Source organism: Leptosomus discolor, chromosome 1, assembly GCF_034619465.1.
Source record: "Leptosomus discolor isolate bLepDis1 chromosome 1, bLepDis1.hap2, whole genome shotgun sequence".
Classification (NCBI taxonomy): domain Eukaryota; kingdom Metazoa; phylum Chordata; class Aves; order Leptosomiformes; family Leptosomidae; genus Leptosomus; species Leptosomus discolor.
The window spans coordinates 139,115,139-139,128,690 of NC_141391.1; the positions used below are offsets into that span (position 1 = coordinate 139,115,139).

At 42.9% G+C, this 13,552-nt stretch overlaps 1 protein-coding gene across 1 annotated transcript in view; it reads right to left on the minus strand.

Annotated features, from left to right (window-relative positions):
• Positions 1 to 13,552, minus strand: part of ETV6 (ETS variant transcription factor 6) — a 144,708-nt gene that overhangs the window by 12,906 nt on the left and 118,250 nt on the right. The window lies entirely within an intron of this gene.

Sequence of the window (13,552 nt, forward strand, 5' to 3'; positions counted from 1 at the left end):
CAACTGTGGCAACTATGTCTCAAGGCACTTCAAATAGGAAATAAAAGCATTAAACACCAGTGGAAAAGATTTGGGCTCACCGCATTTCTTCTCACCTCTGTTGAGAGCTATGAGCGTGCACACTGTTAGTTATCATGGACCAGCTGATGCTTGGCAGCACAATTTAGTAAAATGTATGAGCTCTGTTTGCAGAGTACCTAAATCAGTTTGCCTTCTTTCAAGTTTCACATGGGAGACCTTTAGGAATTTGAGCATAGGCACTCGGGTTTTGTTTGTTTGTTTGTTTTTAACCACAAATGATTTCCAGCCTGGGTATTTTTCTCCACAGATTGCATGGTAAAAAAATATGAGGTTCTGGAGGGGTGTCCCTGTCAGAGGAGCAGCAACTAAATAATCTACCATTATTAGGCCAAGTAGAGGCCATCTTTAATAGGACAGTAGAGACTACAGCTCAAAGACTACCTCATAACTCTTAGCGAGTGTAATGAATTTGGAGTACAGCAGAGCCCATTTGGAGTAGATTGCAAGCCTATGAAATTGGTGAAAACCCAAGAAAAGGCAATGCTAGAAAATGCTATCAAAAGGAGCTTCTCCACTGGGAAAAGAGGCACCTGTGAGGACAGTACCAGAAAGTTGCATCCTCCAGGAAGGTCAAAACTGTTACAGGTATTTTCAGGAAGGGTGGAGAAACGGAGAGAAGGACTTGTATGTGGGTGGTTGTTTTGAAAGTGTAAATCACTTGTTTGAGGAAAGTCTGGATGGTGTGAAAGACTCCATGAAGACAAAATTACATCCTTGGCTGTCAGAAGGCCTCCAAAGGAGCAGTCACATGGGGTATGTGTTGGCTAGTGAGCAATGGCAAAGAAGTCCATGGATGTTGCTGAGGCCAAGCAAGTTTAAAAGTGTGGGAGATTCAATAGGGGATTTGAGTCAGGGCTGGTACCTAAATTGTTTGGGCATGTTGCAATTTCCTGCCTTTTGGCTAAAATAAGCTTACTTAGAAACTAACTATGTCTCTGTAGCACAAGGAAACATCATTTCCCCCTAACACACACGTACTTTTTTTTTTAAGTGAACTCAGATGGTTGAACTTTGTATAATCTAAAGGTAAAGGAATTTAGCTGTGGAGAGAGCTGGGACTGAGAGGCTTTAAGGCGATGTGGTATCAAACAACCTAGCCAAAGTGGGAAGGTGGTAAACGGGTCCAGCAATGTGGCAGGGCTCTAAAAGCTGTCATTTCCACGTCCCAGCATTTTCTCAGTTGTACTACTGGGCAAGACTGAACTATGTAATTAGCTGGGAATTAGGGCAATCTGTACCTTCAAATGGAGAGGCATGGCTACAACTTTCTTCCTACAGTTAATGCTTCTAGAGGGATTTTTATAGTTACACGCAGGGTAGTGATGAGGTGTAAAGTACTTATCTGGCTCCCAGAATGTGCCCCATAAGCAGTGCCCTACATGTGCAAGAGGCAGCAGTTTCATACTCCTGCTAATAACAGCCATGTATTGTATAGCCCCGAGGCTGGCAGAGCTAGAGTAAAGCCTTGGGGGCTGCCTGCCCACTCAGTCTCCTGGTTGCTGCATGGCTGCCAGGGCTGACACTAGGCACAGGAAAAAAAAAGGCAGCCGCACAGCCATGGAAAGGGTGGGGGAAAGGAGACAGAGCAGTTGGGGTTTTAGGAGTAGGAAGAAATCTCTCCCATAAACAGCAATTGCTGGCTTTAAACTCCTCTGATGGTAGCAAACTTGCCTCCTCACTCTAGTTTCAATCCCTCCTTTCAGGTGGCAGAAGCACCCAAGCTTCAGACACTCCTCCTTGGCATGGTAAAACCCAATTTCTCTTCTGTTGCTAAAAAGCTCTTTACTGCCCGCATTTACAGCACTGCTTCGGTAGTGTTACAAAAAAGGGGAGGCGGTAATATTGTCATTAAGAATCCCTTGTGACAGTCAAATCGACACTGTGTGAGTGGAAGCATGTATTATAGATTCTTCATTTCAAATATCCCTGTAAGCCTGTAAGCACAGCCTTCCAAACATACAACTAAGGGAAAACTGGCATATAAATAGTTTCTAATGGCTATATGATAGTAGTACACATATCCCTTAGAACTGAAATAGCGTCTCAGAATGATCTATAAATTAAATGTTATGGATCTTAGGTTCTTAGTATTTTGACACTTGTCCAGCCATTATGAATGACTTCTCTAGTATCATTTGGCCAAGGTAGACACCAGACTGGTCGTCTTAATGTTGCAATAGTGAGAGGTCTTACATCTGTGCTCCCTTAGACTAAATAATGCTGTTAACAGTGTAGGCATACATATGCTAAAGACCTCCTTTGTTCAGAATATAACATTCCCCTGCACTGCAATATTTCCTAAAACACACATTGCATCTGAGACCCCTGTTGTTTAAGTGAGGCCCACTGTGCAGAAGCAGAGCTGGCCCTCTTCAAGAATCAACTCCCCAAATCCTCTCTTAACCACAGAAATGTTTTGCAAGACCCACCCACATCTTGCACTGAAGATCATTACATAAAATGCATTCGGTCTGGCTGATGACTGACTTGGAAACGGACATGGCTTCAGAGAGGAAGAGATCATGCCAAAGTAACATTGTCATACTCCCTCTGACATCAGCTGAGGCCTTACCCCTTGCTGAGTAGGTTAGCCTAAAATTTCTCCAGCATGATATCATTTGACTTAAATGGTTCTGTGATTCCACCAGCTGAAGAGTTCTCCCAAACTTGGGCCCCTTTATTTTACAAGGTGATTTGTGCTTCAGCTGCATTTGTTCACAGTGAAGCAAACAATGGCTGCTCACAACTGAGACTGATGAACAGAACTTCTCTAGAAGTTCTCTGCAACTCTGGTTTCCATAAGCACACCTGAAGTGTGGTTAGGATAGCTAACATGGTGATGCTCATGGTATCAAAATGATGAACTGGTAAAATTCAGCTGGCCATAGCTGCTGCAAGAAGAAGGTCCTGATCTCCCTTCCATTTTATCCTCCCTTCCTCTTGTGCTGCCTCTGTTGTAAGACTTCTCCATGAACTGACTTAAATCACTTAAACAGAAGAAAACAAACCCTGCAAAAAACACCAGCTGGCTTTCTGCTATTTGAGAGCTTGCTTGATCCCTGGCAGTGTTCAAGACCAGGTTGTACGGAACCTTGAGCAACCTGGTCTAGTGGGAGGTGTCCCTGCCATGGCAGGGGGGTTGGAACTAGATGATCTTTGAGGTCCCTTCCAACCCAAACCATTTTGTGATTCTACGGTTCTATGAATCTGCTTGCAGGAAGATCTTGTGAAGGCTAAAGCCAGCAGAAAGAAGGTGGCAAGACTACACTGGTAGAGGTACTAGGAGAGGACAGGGAGGAAAGACAGAGAGGCCCAGAAGGTCCCACGGACCTTCAGCTTACAGTCTGTGATCATCCTCCTTCCTGGAGAAGGTCAGTAAGTCTCTGAGAAGACAATACTACTTTGGGGTTGTTGGGATCCAGCATCTGGATTTGTTTAAACTGTAGCCAGAAGAAATCACCAAGGTTAATGTCTGTTCACTTGTAGAGAAAATAAAAAAGATTGAGAGAAAACTCCTGAGTCCTGACTTGGTTTAGGCTTGCCATGGAGATGAACTCTAAATGCGTTTTAACCACATGCTATACTATGCAACAGGCACAGCCTTCTGGACAAGCCAAATGGACCTTTGAGCTATCTAACTGGTACATGAAGCTCACGGGGCTGGTTGACACTGTTATTTGTTTCAGGACTATGGTGAGAACTAGTCGGCTAGCTTGCTCTCATCACACAAATCGAGAGGGAGATATAGTAAAGCTGGTGCAAAGGAGAGAGAAAACATGTGGCTGGACCTTATCAAATTAGCTCCTGTGTTCTTGCTGAAAGCCTCTTCCATGGCAAAAAAAATAAAAAAATAGAGAGAACAACAGACAGCACACTAAAAAAGAAATAAATGCTACAAAAGGATTACCGCTGTGTTGAGACACAATCAAGCCTCAAAATATACCTAATTCCATGACACACATAATTTAACAGACAAAACTACAAGAAAAGAGTAACCAAGTCTCATGATTAAGGGGCTAAATGGCTCTGAGGGCTGGGACAGCATTGATCTTGAGATGGAGTAGTCCTCTTCATCCCTATATGGTAATCCATGTCTACATTATTAAGGAAAAAGAGTTTTCTTTCCATGAACGTTGGCTGCTGTTGGAAGTAGGATGGTAAGCTGGTATAGTAAAGCCAATGTTTCTATGTGGAGAAACCTCTTGACAGACAACTGTTTGTTCAGCTCAGTAAATTCAAGCTGGGGCTGAGGAAAGAGGTTGCCAGATCGCACAATACAACAGTTGTATATCGCTTCTGTGTTGTACCCAAATGCCGAGTGGGAGATCAGGCAGAAGGAGAGCAGAAACCTAAGACTGTCATCCTGCAAATGGTTGTGCTGTGAGGTTGTAAAAGTAACACAGCAAGATGAGGCCAAGCTCTGTCTTTGGCAATAAAAATTTGTAAGGGGAAGGAGGATCCAAAAGGTTCATATTCCTCATGTGGTTGTAGAAAAGAGCACTCAAAGCACAAAGAACATGTAAACAGCTTGACAGATGAAGAATTTGCAAGCTAAAGTCTTAAAGCTAAAGTCTTAAAAAAATACGATATCCCCCCCCGCCCCCGTTCTCGTGTTCCATTCCCCCATCTCCACCAAACAGACAGGTATTTCCAGTATTAGCGCAAAGTGTTGTTCTTTTTCTGCTCCACCACAATGGTAGAGAGCACTATTCTTGCTAAATAAACCTGCATCTGATCCTCCTGTGGCTTCTCCTCACCTTTATTGCTCATGAAAGGCAATGACTAGGAAAAGGGTAAGAAACTCAACCTCTGTTCGCATGCATATCCTAAAACCACCTTACATCTGACATCAGAAAACTGGCTAAACACTTTAATGAGGAATTAAGGATGAAGCTTTATCTTCTGAATTCTACTTTAGAGTAGCAAGCAAAACCAGGAATGACTTAACTACAGCGAAGTCACTCCCAACAAGAGTAATGATTTTTGACCTCACAATGTGAGACTCCCTAGTATCTTCTGTCACAAGCTCAGTTCACCCTCAGGCTTAGTTTTCTGAGGTATCCAAGCTGGTTTTTTTTTTTTTTTTCAACAGCAGAAAATCGTTGTTTGTAAGAGACTGCTGCCCAAGAACTTTACTTCAGTGCTCCATCAGAAAGGCCAAAGCTCTCTCTGAGGTGTGAGTTTGGCTGAAGGACGTGGCTCGTGGTGTTCTCCCAGGAAGCCCCTCCTGAAAGGACTTCTTCATCAGCTGTAAACCTGTGCTTCTGATCGGCCACTTGCAGAAAACTGAAATGTGACCTCCCCTTCTTGGGGTTAAATCTCCACGTGTAGACATAGCCAAACTCTTAACTCTCTTCCTTCCCTTCCCTCAACAGAGATGGAAAACAGTATATTGCTGAGACCTTCTTTATATCTGGAGTCTTACCAGTTCAAAGGTTGGCATTTGAATTAACATAGACTGATGTAAACTTTTGTATGCCACTTCTGACTGATTCGATTTAAAATGTGACTTAAATAGGCTTGTTTCTGAAGAGAGTGAAGTATAGTGTCAACACTACAGTGTATTTTCCTGGTTTAACTAAAATGTTTCAAAGTGAAGCAAGTTTGCTTTGTAGAAAACAATCTGGATCACTGACACAACTCTAGCCTGAAGAAAGTGTGTAATATACAGGGAAAATAAGGGGCATGTTTTCATTAAAATGCTGGTTTCTTAAAAAAATTTGTTTTAACATCCTTCTGACTCCAACGGAGGTGGAGGGTACTCTGAACCCATTTACCACATCTGTCTAGCTGTGGCATGTAGATGCTGCAGCAGAGTAACGAGAAGGATGAGATTTAAATGACTGAACTTTCGTATGGCTTGGTCAGTCCTGGCTTCTGAGGGGACCACAGCAAGCCTTTACTGCAACTTCTGCTCCTGTAACTGTGCAATAAGAATGGAGGCAGCTGAAAAAGTAAGACACTTCACAGAAAATCTGCAACCACCTATCCAAGCTATTGCCATTCAGCTATTGCTTGAGTGTCATTAGTTAAATTGACAGGGAAGGCACACTTTCATGCTGAAATTAATCGTTAATGCCATGTTAAGATGACTCTCAAGGTTATAATGAAAACTTCTCCTATGAATATGAACTCTATGAGCTTGACTCTCATCCATACTTCAGTCTCTTTATAGCAGTTGGCTTTCCACAAGGGGCTCGAAATAGATGTGGCATATACTGCAAATGTAAAAGTGTACATGACTGCAAGGGTGAGTGATTAAACAAGGCCAGTGACATTATCATTGTCATATCCAAATGGGAGCGACAGGCCATGCCTACACCAAGGTTCTCAGGTTCTTTCAAGGCTCCAATCTGCTTGTATGAGCTGCTGGCCTACGGGAAGGAGGGTCAGCTGCCTGCAAAGCACTGCTTACAACTAAGCGTGCTAAAGTGAACACTGTTTTGGTCTCCTGTAGTTTGCCAGGCTGTAACTTGTAACTGTGTTCAGCTGCTGAGACTGTCTTGTCACAGTTGCCCCCAAAATCTGTGCTTCACAAAAGCCCACCAGTCAGTACTACACTGTCAAATCCTGCTGGGATCATGCCTCATGACAGTGGGGAAGATAGCCTTGGCAGGCTCAGGCATGTATACAGGAAGGCTCCTATGGAATTAGCAATGATACATGCCATCTTAAAAAACCACAATACCTCTAAGGAAGCACACAGCAAAAGCTAAGTCTCTACAGCTTGGTTTGTCAGCACTTGTCCTCTGCAAAAGAGGACAGAGCAAGCATTTTCAGTTTAGATATGAATTCACCACAGCAAAGCCTGTGATTCAACTTTGGAAGGGGGAACAGTAATGAATGAAACAGCAACGCACATCACTGGATGGACAGTAACCTTGAGTTACAGGTTACCTGACTGGCATAGGCTCTTCCCAATATCAAGTGCCACAGCAGGTCTGTGTGGATGTGCCTGTCCACATAAGTGACTTTCTGGTAGAAGGTTTCTCCTTACAAAGCAGTATTGTCATTCTGGAATAAAGTCACTCACCAACCACCAAAGGACTACATGAGGGAATTAGGTTCAAGCCTTTACTACTAACACCAGTTGTGTTCATTGCTTTACGTGTGTAGACAAATCATAACAAAACAAAACAAAAAAGACCAGACTGATTTGGGTTCAAGAATCTGAGTTATTGCCCAGTAGTATATGGGCACAGTTGGACAGGTTCTGCTTTTGCTTGGAGGATGTGACTGCAACCTCGGCATAGAAGTGGTTTTACCACAGAAACATTACAACTAGCTTTAAATGCTGCAACAGGCAAAAGCAGCAGCAGACAGCTCAGTTTAAGTTATGTACCTGGCCTCTCGAGTTTACAGCTAGCTCAGGTTGCTGTCATGATGAGACGCCTACTGAAGAAAAAAAACAGGGAAACACCAGGCTGACCAGTAGTGCAGGGCATTGGTTGTTCCAATTTTAAATTGGGTAGCACATTTTTTTAACAAATTGCAACTTGTAAATGTGAGGCATTATAGCACAACAAAAGGTGTTACTAGGTACTAGAAATAAATTCAACCTACAGTTCTGAGTGAGGGACAGGTCAGATGGTGTCTGCTGATACACTGTACTGCATGACTTAATCTTCTGTGCAATATAGCTCTCTCTTTCCAGCTCCTCTCACCAATGACTCTTGAAAACACTTTTCATCTTTGCGTGCCCTTCCTTTCTTTATATTTACCTTGTCTGTTTGGACAGTAAACTCCTTGGGGCAGGGACTGTAGCACAACAGAGCCCATAGATACTACTGTATTGCAAACGCTAAAAATTAAATGGAACAAGAAGCTGCACCCCTTCTGTGAGGACTAACAGTATCAGGTGCTACAAAACTTGTAACTCTTAAGTTGTGCTTAGTTGTTGGTTTCTACCCCCTTTACTATAACTGCTTTTTGCCTCCTTCCCCCCCCCCGCATACGCCACTGCATACTAACTGTGCCTGTACAGCTATTTTGTACAGAAAGGAAAATAAACAAACGTGGTGTAACTGCATTTACACAAAGGATTTTTCTGGTGTATCAGTTAAAAAAACCCTCACATCATCCTACAACATGACACAGTCATAAATGTCACATCGACACATCTGGAGCAAATGGAGGCACGGGGGCTCTGGTCCTGGTAGATGAGTTGAGGAGACACTGATGGCCAAGGTGCCATGTTTTGAAGTGTGGTGACTCATGATGTTTAAGCTCTAAATGTCTAGTGTTAAGAATCTAATAGGTCTATCAGCCAAGTTTGTTTTTCTTATTGTCCTTTAAAAGAAACTTTCCAGCTCAACACCAAAGTAAAACAATAAATATTAGTTGATTAGCAGGATTTTTTTAAGCACTATGTGAAAGACTCACTCAACTAACCCCTCCTGTTGTTTCCCCTCCCACGCAAGTTTATGAGACGTGATTAAGTTTTTCAAAAAAAGAGAGGGGAGAATCCATGATCCTGTTCCCCCTCCAACCTTTCCCCCCACACAAACCAACCAAACTACTGTCCTTACAGAGCTTTGGGGTGGAAGACTTCCCCATGCTCAGAGCTAGCGCATAGCCTACGCCCATCATAAGCACTGTTTTGTAGATTTGAGTAGAATGTAAGTCATTCATAGCTGATGCGCTCTTAACAGGGGACTGCATTTTCAGTTTCAGACGTCAGACAGAAAGAGGAGTCACTTATACTTGTCTTACTATAAATCTGTGGGGTTCATGCTATGCCTCTGTACTCTCTGGATGTGTGGCACACCGAGGGGCTGAGGCAAGTCTGAAGCATGGAGCTAGATCTCTAGCTGAAGCTGGAGGTAGATCTCTTTCACGACTTCGCCAGGGTAAGAATCTTGCCTGTCCTCATTCCAACAGCAGTCAATAGTTGTATGGGTCAAGCCAACACAGTGGTAGACAACGTGCCTTTGAATAGTTTAAACATTACGTGGCTTTTCCTCAGACTCCTGAAGGGGAAGAAACAATTCTGGCAGCTCATAAAGTCGGATACAGCCCAGTTGCTAAGGTAACCCAGCTGATAAGAACAGCATACCAATAGACAACAACAGGCACAGGACTCACCTGCCTTTAGATTTTCCCCCCACCAAAGGCAGAGCAGAACCAAAAGCAATAGGCAGGGTGGGGCTCTGCGGAGGAATAGCAATGGTCATCCTTCTAAGCAGCTTGTATGAATGGGATAGGTCTGCCTCAGACATGCACAGAATGAACATGGAGCTTAATGGGTTTTACTGGGTCCCAACTCCAGCAAGACAGGGAGCCCCTGGGGGGAGTCTAGCTGCACCTCTCACTGCTCTACGGCACTCTGCCTTTCACACCCCCACACTCATTTGGTTAGTATCTGTACTGGGCAATGCTTGAGTAAAGGGGTAGTTATAGCTGTATCCCAAAGTTTCAGTGCCAGAATTTGCTGTAGATTAGTGAACAAGCCTTTCAGTCGCAGAGAGCCAGTATAGCAGAAGACACCGGGAGCTGGAAATCCCAGGAACCTGCTCAGCAAGGTACTTCCCCTCACAAGAAACATCCAGAATAGTATTAGTGAGTTTTAAGTGATTGAATCAAAAGTGAGGTAAATGCCAGCATGTCATTGGATGTTTCTAAGCCAACTTGGCTTAGAATGTGATAAAAGTTAGGACAAAACCAACCCCGTTGTAGTCGGATAATCCTGTAACTGCCTTTTGCAGGGATTCCTGTGTCTTCCTTTAAGGCACTGACAGGTTTCTGTTGAGATCTAGTACGTCAGTTCCCATTTTCCTGCATGCTAACAAGCTGAGGTGGACATGGACATCTGCAAAAAGGATATTTTTGACATCTAAATAAAGTTTTGTGGTGAAAACCTGCCCTGGTTGAAGTCGACAGCAGAGCTCCCAAGGAAAGCCATGGGGGCAGAACTTCAGGATGGCTGCAGCGAGGGTTTCTGGTGGCTGTGGTTTCAGCAGGGCTGCAGTGCATGTTTCAGCCATGACGCTCTATGAACGCCTGATAACACAATAATCCCTGCCTCTCCTTGTACCTTGGGAAGTACCTTTTATGAGAAATCAAAGTCCTAAAATGTTTGATAACAAAACCTGCCCAGGCAGAGGTGTATGGGGAGCGGATTTCCATTACACAGAAGAGCTAATTTCAGGTGCCTCTCTTGACTGAAACTGAGACTGTGTTAAAAAAAGGAAAAAACAGAAAAAAAAGTAAGTTTTTTTGTACACTAGAGTGAAATCCCTGGAGACTATTTGCGGGGAACCAAGATGGACTACTTAAAAAATTCAGAGCTAAAAGTAAGCCAGATAGACTGCCTGCTTGCTAGAGTCCAGGTTAGGAGCTGACTACCAACAGTGTTGCTGCTTTGAATTAGCAGTTCCAGTGGGGAAAATTATGCATCACACCGCTCTGCTAAACTCCTCTTCTGAGGTATTTTTAAGTGCGGTCATAGCTAGATGACTATTAATGCCCGAGTTAGTTAGTTCACCCCTTGCCTAGTGTATTTACAGGGGATGCAAGTCTGCCTTTGGATCATGCCAACACAATGACCTCTAGTTCTGACAAAGTTATGGAAAAGACTTGAGCATATTGTGTTGAGAAGACACTAAACGTAATTTTTAAAATCAACTCTAGCCATTGATGAATAATATATGGGACCTTAATGAGTAACATAAAGATAGTTTATGCCTCTTGCTTTGCTAGAAAAGTGTAAAATGGCCTTAGAGGAAAAGAGAATAAGACCTTGAATTTGAAATTCTTTGCTGTAAAAGGGAAAGTGCTTTACCAGTAATATTAATATTTTGAGAAACAATATTACATAAAAAGGTAGGAAAGATTAGTCAGCCGGTGAGTAGAGGTCATTATTTTGTCTGACAGGAAGTCCAGAGCTCTATTGATCGACCTCCTGAAAACAGAGTATTTGTGGATAGCAGCAAGCTAAAACATTGTTTTCTTTCTCAGTACCAAGCAATTGCACGCTGCATTTAAAAACAGACTCTATCTACACGTAAACAGGTTTATGAGGCTGTGAGGTATCTTAAGCCCAGGCAGAACTCCTTTTACAATTTAAAATATCTGAGATGGGAATAGAACATGTTTTGGAGCTCAGCCCAATGTTTTAGTCAGCAGCCCACAGGACTTCCCTGGTAGCTGCTCCTCATCACTATCTCCCCTAAAAATCAGCTGCATGCAAATGGTTAAGTCAGTAGAAAGCCAAGGTTCCCTTCTCACCAGTGTAAACAGATAAGTATTTAGCTCTGGCACTGGACTACTGATAAATCTTTTCATTACCCAACCCATCAGTCTTCCTAATCCAGAAAATGGAAATAATGATAGTGATTTTTAAAAAGCTCTTTTTAACAATACATCTGCACTGATGTGTATTTGCAGTTTAAGAATGAAGTGTTACAATTTTCGTGGTCTCTCTCAAATTGAAGGGGCGAGCCATGGTTGGTCAAAAGCCTCCATGTTGACTATAGCAGTGTCAGTGAAGATGAAGACCTCCAAGTGGAAAATAGATTTATGCTAAAAAAGAAATGCTCTTAAAATGAAATCACTTAATAGCAAGAACTCTAAATTGAAGGCTGTGAGATGGGTGGGAAGCAGGTAGAAAGGTATGTACTTTCTTTCTAGGGGGCTTAAGTATGCTGCCATTGACTTTAATAGCACTGATGAAGTTGACTTCAGGTATGAAATCTGGGCCGTCTAAGTTTTAGGTAGTAATCTGGTTTTGTCACCTTTCAATTGGCTGGGAGCTCTTTATATGGTCCAGCTACAGGTCAGGAGCCATTACAACCCAACCAGAATAGCACCAGCTTGTGCCTGTACAGCAAGTGAGGTTTGTTGGTGTTTACAATTAAAGGACATGGGGCACTCATGGAAGTACGCTGGCAAATTTATCAGTAGAAATCCAAGATGCTAGCAACCACCATCGATGTAATCCCCCCAACCCTTGGCCATAAAGCCCTGCCCCTGAACTGAATGCTTGAGTACACCTCAGGTCTCTTTAGCATGAAATACTTCACCAGCTCTTTAAGACATGCCACCCATGCTGGTGGGTCAAATCAAAGCCACAAGACTGCAAGTGGAAGCAGCTAAGCACGCAAATATAGTCTGTGTATAACACTACAAACTGCTACGCATATTGGCCAAGCAACTGTGTTAGGCCTACATACCCACGGGCTTGGGCTCTGTTGCCCTGCAAGCAACATAGGGATGGAAGGGACGTGTGAGTACTAGTTACAAGGCTGGTGTCACTGGCCCCAGTGCACAAAGCGCAGAAAACAAAAATTCCCAATTATGTAAGAAAACTCCTGGGTTTAAATTAAAAAATTACACCACCAGCCGCTCCCTATATTTCTTATATTCTCTTCAGTCTAGCCTTCATTCTTAGAGAACATTTCCTTCTGAAAAAAAAACCAACAAAACAACCCCCTTGATCCTCCTGTAGTACTTTATGGAAAGGAAATCTCCAGTAGGGTATCTTCTCTGCCATAACATTAACTATATTCCTTAACTTGCTGAGAATAGTATGGGTAATAAAAATCAAAATGAGACAGACAAATGTCAGCCAGGCAAAAATGTCAAAAGATTGATTTCTGTAACCCATTTCTCTATTCCGCGAAAGGATCCAGGCCCTTGTGGTGCTTGATGTTTGACTACATGGTAAGATATGTAACTTTTGAATTTAAAGTGGTAAGTCTTAGGAAAATAGAAAACCTTCCCCATTAAAGCTGAGGCAGCACTACATCTGTAACAAATTTAAGGCATGTAAGGACAAAAAAGAACAAGGTGTTCTAAAATGTACCTCTGTGGACATGTGTAATGCCCCACAGGAACTAGGTATCACATTAGCTCGCTGCTGACATAAATGCATGGAATGTTTTTGGGTGTGGCATTACGTGTCTCAAAAGAAATTGGTTACTGGGGCATCCAGTATATTTCTGAAGTGGTTGGATTCCCCTTCCACCTCTCCCTATCTATTTACAGTTCCCTTTCAAGTACAAAAAACATTTTCTGTAACCTCAGCTTCCTGATTCAGCTGTTGTGATGTCAGTTATTTACGATAACAAAAGTGAGACAACGCCTGTGGTTTGCGTGGGACAAAGGCAACCTTGTTTCTGTAAAAAGGGACAATCCTAGTGTGAGAAGCACAGGAAAGCCTACAAAGCAGGACTCTGAGGTGATATTTCATTAGTCCCGCCATGTTCATAACAGTGGGCTTGACACTGCATTATCTCAAAGGCCACTGACAGGGTTTTTTTTCCTTTCCATAGGACTGGACACTAATGTGAATGTAGCTCTTTGAAAACTACCTCTTTGCAGGAAAAGGCTTTGGAGATAGGTATCTTGGGAAACAAATGGATTGCTAGTGGGTAGAGAGGTAATGAGTGTCAGGACACAAATGTTTCAATACCAATTACGCATTCTGTGGTCACAAGCAAGTCACTCTGCACCTCTGCTTACCTGCCATGAA